The sequence below is a fragment of the Acomys minous genome (genome assembly GCF_964271855.1).
Source record: "Acomys minous genome assembly, chromosome: 8".
In the NCBI taxonomy this organism is placed as follows: domain Eukaryota; kingdom Metazoa; phylum Chordata; class Mammalia; order Rodentia; family Muridae; genus Acomys; species Acomys minous.
Window position 1 is genome coordinate 120,083,430 of NC_140489.1, and position 7,316 is coordinate 120,090,745.

Sequence of the window (7,316 nt, forward strand, 5' to 3'; positions counted from 1 at the left end):
GTTGATTGCTGGGAGCGGTTAAGGAAGTTTTTTTTTAAAGGAATAGTAAATAAAAAGTTACTTCTTTTATTAGTCTAGTCCTCAAATACATCAGAGACCAGAGAAGGATAAATTACAGTAGGACATATTATCCAAATGGCCTACGTATCAAATAAAATGACAGAGGCTTACTGATTACCCAGACAGCCATGCATTAGGCTCCAGAGGTGTCTATAGCTTTGTTGGGGGCACAGATCCCAGAGCAGTATCAGTCTTCAGCTGTCAGGACAGGTATCTGAGAGACCTTTCTGTGAAGGAGGAATATGGGAGAGATACATCTCACCTTGTTTTAGGCATCATGGAATAATTAACTCTCCCAGTGTCCTCTTTGTCCATAACTCATGCTGGGCCCTAGCAGCAGGCGAAACATTAGGCCAGTGTGCCCAGTGGTTAGCATACCATATTGCAGGTGGAGTCATCAGGGGCCTTGCTGCTGCTGGAGGCCTTGGGGTCACTGCCAGGGTCTCTGACATAGTAAGCTTTTTTCTTTTTCTTTTTTTTTTTTTAAATATTTATTTATTTATTTATTTATTATGTATACAGTGCTCTGGCTGCATGTATACCTGCAGGCCAGAAGAGGGCATCAGATTGCATTGTAGATGGTTGTGAGCCACCATATGGTTGCTGGGAATTGAACTCAGGACCTCTGGAAGAGCAGGCAGTGCTCTTAACCTCTGGGCCATCTCTCCAGCCCCAGCTTTTTTCATTAAACATTTACATGCCACATTCTACAGATTCTCTGACAGCTTTGAGGACCATAATCTATCAAATATAGCTGAGCTAACCCAACTGCGTTTGTATTTAGTCACCTATCCTAGGCTTAACCATGAAACCACAAAATAATAGACTAGGTAAAGCGTAATCTTGTAATTAGCTGCATCAGTTCCTAGCATGACTTTATCATCAATCAGCTCCCAAGTAAGCACAATAAAGGACCTGATCATCTATAAGGTGGCTGGCCATCAGCTTGTATTTCCTCAGCAGTCTGTAATAATTTAGTTATTTACTTTTACTTAACTTTGAAAACAAATATAGGAAGCCAAGTAAATCCCATCCTGGCAATCAATCATGATCATGCGTGCAGTCATGAATATTCCAAAGAATACAGTCATTCACAAGGCAGTAGACAGTCAACCTGCACACCCCAGTCAGATTAACAGCTCATAAGATGACAGCTGTTGACCGGAAGCTCCTTCAGCATCAAGATCCCTAAATACAGAGACTATGAACCTCCTTGACCCCCACATGGCACGTCACCATAGAACATAACAGTTCCCTGTATGACCTGGTTTATATAAAAAATTAAAAAAAAACTCTTCTAATAAATGTTAGTAAAAACAAGGAGGCCAAATATATACATCCTTAAATCTGTCTCCTTTAGCCTGAATAGACCCATGAGCCAGTAGTTTTTAATATACACATCTCTGTTGTAGTTGTAGTGACATTTGCAAGCTATACAGGGTACACAAGGTTAATGTCTAAGACTGTTGTCCTGTCAAGCTTCTGTATGCTTCATTGACTTCGAGGGAACACAAAGCAGCCAGAAGGCCGCAATGCCCTAGGAAGTGCCTTGGTTTTACGGGAACTGAATGGCACATAGCTCCCCAGGAGACATGGACTCTAATCTGAAAAATCTACAACACATTTCTCAAGACAAAGACCAGACCAATTCCATGACTCCCTTTTTATTTTTAATTTCAGGGTATGCAAGTCATCTTCAAAACACACATGGAAGCTGGGCATGGTGGCACACGCCTTTAATCCCAGCACTAGGAGGCAGACGCAGGCGCATCCTTGTGAATTTGATGCCAGCCTGGTTTACAAAATGTGTCCAGGACAACCTGGGCTCTATTACACAGAGAAATTTGTTTTCAAAAACCAAACACAACAACAACAACAACAACAACAACAACAACAACAACAACAAAACAAAAACAAAAAGCAAGAGCACTGTCTGGTCTTCCAGAGGTCCTGACTTCAATTGCTAGCAATCACATGGTGGCTCACAACCATCTATAATGTTGTAGCCTAATGTCCTCTTCTCCATGCAGGTGTATATGCAGGCAGGATACTGTATACATAATAAATAAATAAACCTTAAAAAAAAAGACAAAACACACACGGAGTAGCAAATTATTCTTAAGGCTGTTATGCTTATCAGTATAGACAATAACATTTCTTTTTTTTTTTTTTTTTTTTTTTTTTTAGTTTTTCGAGACAGGGTTTCTCTGTGTATCCTTGGCTGTCCTAGACTCCCTTTGTAGACCAGGCTGGCCTTGAACTCACAGTGATCTGCCTGCCTCTGCCTCCCAAGTGCTGGGATTAATTTCTTTTCTTTTCTTCTTTCTTTCTTTCTTTCTTTCTTTCTTTTTTTTTTGTTTTTTGTTTTTTTTTGTTTGTTTTTTGATTTTTGTTTTTCTTTTTTGAGACAGGGTTTCTCTGTGTAGTCCTGGCTGTCCTAGGGTTCAGCCTATTGTCACACCTCTGCCTCTAAGGGTTGGCAATAAAGGCAAGTGCCGCCACCACCTGCCTACCTTTCGCTTTTAATTAGTTTAATTTTATTATTTATTTATTTTGCCATAGAGTCTCACCACATAACCCTGGCTGGTTTCAAGATCAGGTTGGCCTCTGTCATGTCCAAAGCACCCATGGGCAACAAGCCCTTTGGGTAAACAGGACTGTCATTGGGTGAACTGTTGGGTCTGGGGTCATGCAAATGAAACACTAAAGACACTCGTAAGGGGACAAAAGAGAGAAAAAAAAACCTTAATTTTAAGGCAGAAGAAAAACTGATACTAACATCCAGGACACAGTTCAATATAAGAACCCTCAAACTATGAAGACCAGCCTCTGCCAGAGTTAGTTTATACAGGCAAAAACCACAGTTAGCACATGCAAATGGTTGCCAAGGGAACAGGGTGGTCAGCTGGGTGGGTGGCTATGACTCTAACTTTTTTTTTTACTTTTTAGACAAAACAAGTTTTGCTGACCCCCATCTATTTTGATTGGTCCTGGCCAGCTTGGTGGTGGACAGCTACTTGTGTGGCTGGGGATTTTTTTGCTGACCATCAAAGCCATAAGATATGCTACTCTTAGCCGGGCGTGGTGGCGCACACCTTTAATCCCAGCACTCGGGAGGCAGAGGCAGGCGGATCGCTGTGAGTTCGAGGCCAGCCTGGTCTACAAAGGGAGTCCAGGACAGCCAAGACTACACAGAGAAACCCTGTCTCAAAAAAAAAATATGCTACTCTTAAGCATGACTTGTGGTTGAAGTGACCTGGTACAGGGACTTTTACCCAGAGCTCTATGCATAAACATTTTTCCTTAGAATGTAAACATTAGTCATTTGGGTCTTAGCTTGACTTCATCCTGGGAGTTCTTTCTGGAGCAGATTGGTGATCTGTGGTGATCACAAAGGGGTCTAGTCACTCATTTTTAACAAATGGAATTTGACTGCTGCTCATGTGGTCCTGTTAACAAGGGCCCTTCATGAACAAATCTAAGGCTTTTATTTATTAGAAATGCGGAAATGTGCCAGGAGTAGTGGCACATGCCTTTAATCCCAGCACTCGGGAGGCAGAGGCAGGCAGATCTCTGTGAGTTCGAGGCCAGCCTGGTCTACAAAGTGAGTCCAGGACAGCCTAGGCTACACAGAGAAATGTTGTCTCAAAAAACCAAAAAAGAAAAAAAAGAAAAAAAGAAAGAAATGTGGATCTTTTAAGGTGGTTTCTCTTCACCAAGAACCTCCTCCCTTAACCTTCCTCCAATCATCAGCTACCTCAAGCAATGGCAGCTAGCTTGATCACTCGGAACTGCCTGTGTCTGCTCAGATTCCCTGTTGAAGGGTGCTGCTGCTGAAAGGTTGCAGCCTCCTTGACTGGAAAGGTCTCTGAGTTTAGAGCAAGATGGAGGATCCAGTCCCCCAGCGAGGCTTCTACTCTCTGCCTGTCCTTATTTGGAGGACATCCCTGAGTAGCTGCCTGGCCTACCATAGGTGGAAATAGTTTCTGACACAGCTTGCTGCAGAATGCTCCCCCTGCCCATGTGATAACCAGGTAGTATGCTCCTGGGCAGATAAATAGGACTGTGCTACTTAAAAATGAAGTACACTGTGAGCTCCTATCCTGGCTGCTTCCCTTTTCCTACATATTCCCCTTGTTAGGATTCTGCTTCAGTCGGCCTACCTGTGACGTCACTGCTTACCTGCCATGGGGGCGTGGCTCTGCCCTGGGCCATATAAAAGACACACTCCACATGGGGCTCTATTTCTTTACTTCTCTACCTCTCTACCCGCCTCTTACTTTATCTCTCTCTTTTCTCTCTCTCTCTGGGGTACCCCTTCTTCCTTTCCTTCTTCCCCCACGTTCATTTAATAACATCTGCCTAGTACCTTGTATCCTAACGTCCGCCTTAATCTTTAATTTTTATATATAACACCCCTCACGTCTGGAATAAGGTTGCTCTGCCTTTCTGCAGCGGGTCCCAGGGCTCGCACTCACCTTTGCTCCTCCTGCTTTTGCGGTAGCCAACAGCTCCCCCAATCCCAGGGGAGCAGAGACCCTCAATTCCCCACCTTGCTGTCACAGCAAATCTGCTTACTCTTCTCTCTGCCCCAAGAGAATGGCCTTGGCAGTTTGATTACAAGAAAATTGTTTTCTCCCTGCAGAGTAGCCTGGTTTGGTAGTTTCTCTGCACCACTGATTAGAGTCTTGAACTCACAGAGATCCATTTGCCTCCCACGTGCTGGCATCAAGGGTGTGGCCTACCATACTAAGTTTCTTTAGTTTTGTTGTAATCAGCTTAAACCTTCCTTTCTTTCTTTCTTTTTCTTTTCTTTTCTTTTTTTTTTTTTTTTTTGAGACAAGGTCTCTCTGTGTAGCCTTGGCTGTCCTGGAGTCACTTTGTAGACCAGGCTGGCCTCGAACTCACAGCGATCCACCTGCCTCTGCCTCCCAAGTGCTGGGATTACAGGCGTGCGCCACCACACCCGGCTTCTTTCTTTTTTATTTATTTATTTTTAATTTTATGTCCATTTGTGTTTTGCCTGCATGTACGTCGTCTCGAAGTTACGGACAGTTGTGAGCTGCCACGTGGTTGCTGGGACTTGAACTCAGTACCTCTGGAAGAGCTGTCAGTGCTCTTATCCACTGAGCCATCTCTCCAGGCCCCAGCTTAAACTTTTCACAGAACAACGGCCCCTCCACTAAGACCTACTTTAGTTTCTAGCATTGCTGTGGCTCCTCTAACGCCAGCTATCCCTCGTAGCATACCAGAAGCCATTTTGCCTCTAAGTCTCCATTTTGATCATAAGGTAACATTAAGTTCAGGTTCTTGGGCTCCACCGGCCTGGGAGCTTGAATAGCCTTTTACTTAAAATTCAATATTGCTGACTGTTCTGCTTGAATTAATGATTTATGTTCTACTTAAACCAAACCACAATTCCTGGCTATGTTCCTTTCTCCCAGAATGGTGGGAGACTGGAAAGTCTCCAAGCCTGTATCCCAGCCAATCAGCTTAAAATGCTTTGTCTAGCCACCTGGGTACTCAGAACAATATCAAAATGATGTAAAGCTGGCCTCCCCCTTGCTTCCCACCTGCTTCCCTGGGTATGATTTTTCTTACAAAAACCCTGCCTTAGAAGCAGACCAATGACATGGGTTAAGACTGTAGCCCTGACTGGTCAGTTCTTGTTTGGCATTCAAATAAACTGAGTCTGGCGTTATGCCCAAATGTAATCGCAAGGAAGTCTATTACAAACTCAAGCTTGGGCCACACCTCCCATGCACTGACACGGCAGATGCATGGAAGTGGCCCTGAGAGGGGTTTTAATTGGTTTTAGACAAAGAAATGGGTTTCACAGTATATGATCAGACAGAAAAACTGCAGGGAATTACAAGCCTTGGCATTTCATGCTTGGGGAATAGTTGCAGGGGCAAGTTGACCTATAGAAAAGGTTGAAGCAGTCATGCCAGACCTCAAGCGGCTAAGAATGTATCTGGGGGGAGGGGGTCGTTAGGAATTTTGGCCTGGCTTCTCCTAATTGGGTCAACTTGACCAGCAGAGAGTATATTTGGCCTCCTGGGTGCCTTCTCAAGGTGAGCTGATTGTGTTGCTAAGGGAATTTTTTCTGTTTAGACTACTTCGTGGTTTTTCCTGGAATCTGGGTTCAACCCTTGGCCAGGTTTAACACAAAACGGAGTTTGTCTGGTCCTTACAGTGTTTGAGTGGTCTGTGTGTGGTTACTCCTGAACTAGTCTAAGAATCTTCATTTTATTTTTTTCACACACACACACACACACACACACACACACACAGAGAGAGAGAGAGAGAGAGAGAGAGACAGAGAGAGAGACAGAGAGAGAGACAGAGAGAGAGACAGAGAGAGAGACAGAGAAGGGAGGGGAGGGGAGGGGAAGGGAGGGGAGGAGGCCAGAGAGTAACTTGCAGGAATCCTTCACAGTGTGGATTCCAGGGCTAGAATTCTGGTCAACATGCTTGGCTCCAAGCACCGTTACACGCTTAGCTATCTTTCTAGACTAACAGAGCAAATCTTACTACTCTTTTACCACAGTGAAGGAAGGTATTGCCAGTTGGGGTCTGGTTCCATACTTAGAGCTGGATTAAGGGACCACAAGATCATTAGTGGTGGTCTTTAATCCCAACACTTTGGAGGCAGAGGTAGGTAGGTGAGTTCAAGGCCAGCCTGGTCTACAAAAGGAGTTCCAGGACAGTCAGGGCTACACAGAGAGACCCTGTGTGTGGAACACAGATCATTAGTCTCCCAATTTCTTTTCTTTTCTTTTTCTTTCTTTCTTTCTTATTTTTTTTCTTTTTTGGCAGTTCCTCTGTGTAAGAACTCTGGCAGTATTGGAACTTATTTTGTAGATTAGGCTGGCCTTGAACTCAGAGACCCACCAGTCTCTGCTTCTTGAGTGCAGAGACTAAAGGCATTTTCTTTCTTGAATTTGAATTGCTTTAATTTCCTAAAAGTCTTGTAACCAACCTGGCAGGAAGATATTCTGAGGAGGGGACATTTAAATCCCTTCCCATTGGTTATCTGGCAATTGAAACAATGGACCCCAAGGAATTGAGGTTTCTCCAGGAATTTCTTGGTGGGGAGGGGGAAAGCAAAGCCCAGAGTTAGCCATAGGAAGAGCTTGTTCCCTGGAAAGAGATTGCACACATTTCTGAAACTTGTGGAATCATCTTGCAGGACAGACTGGAGCAGAGACAATGAAATGCTCAAGTCACCAAATCTCTCCAGATTACCAGAGACC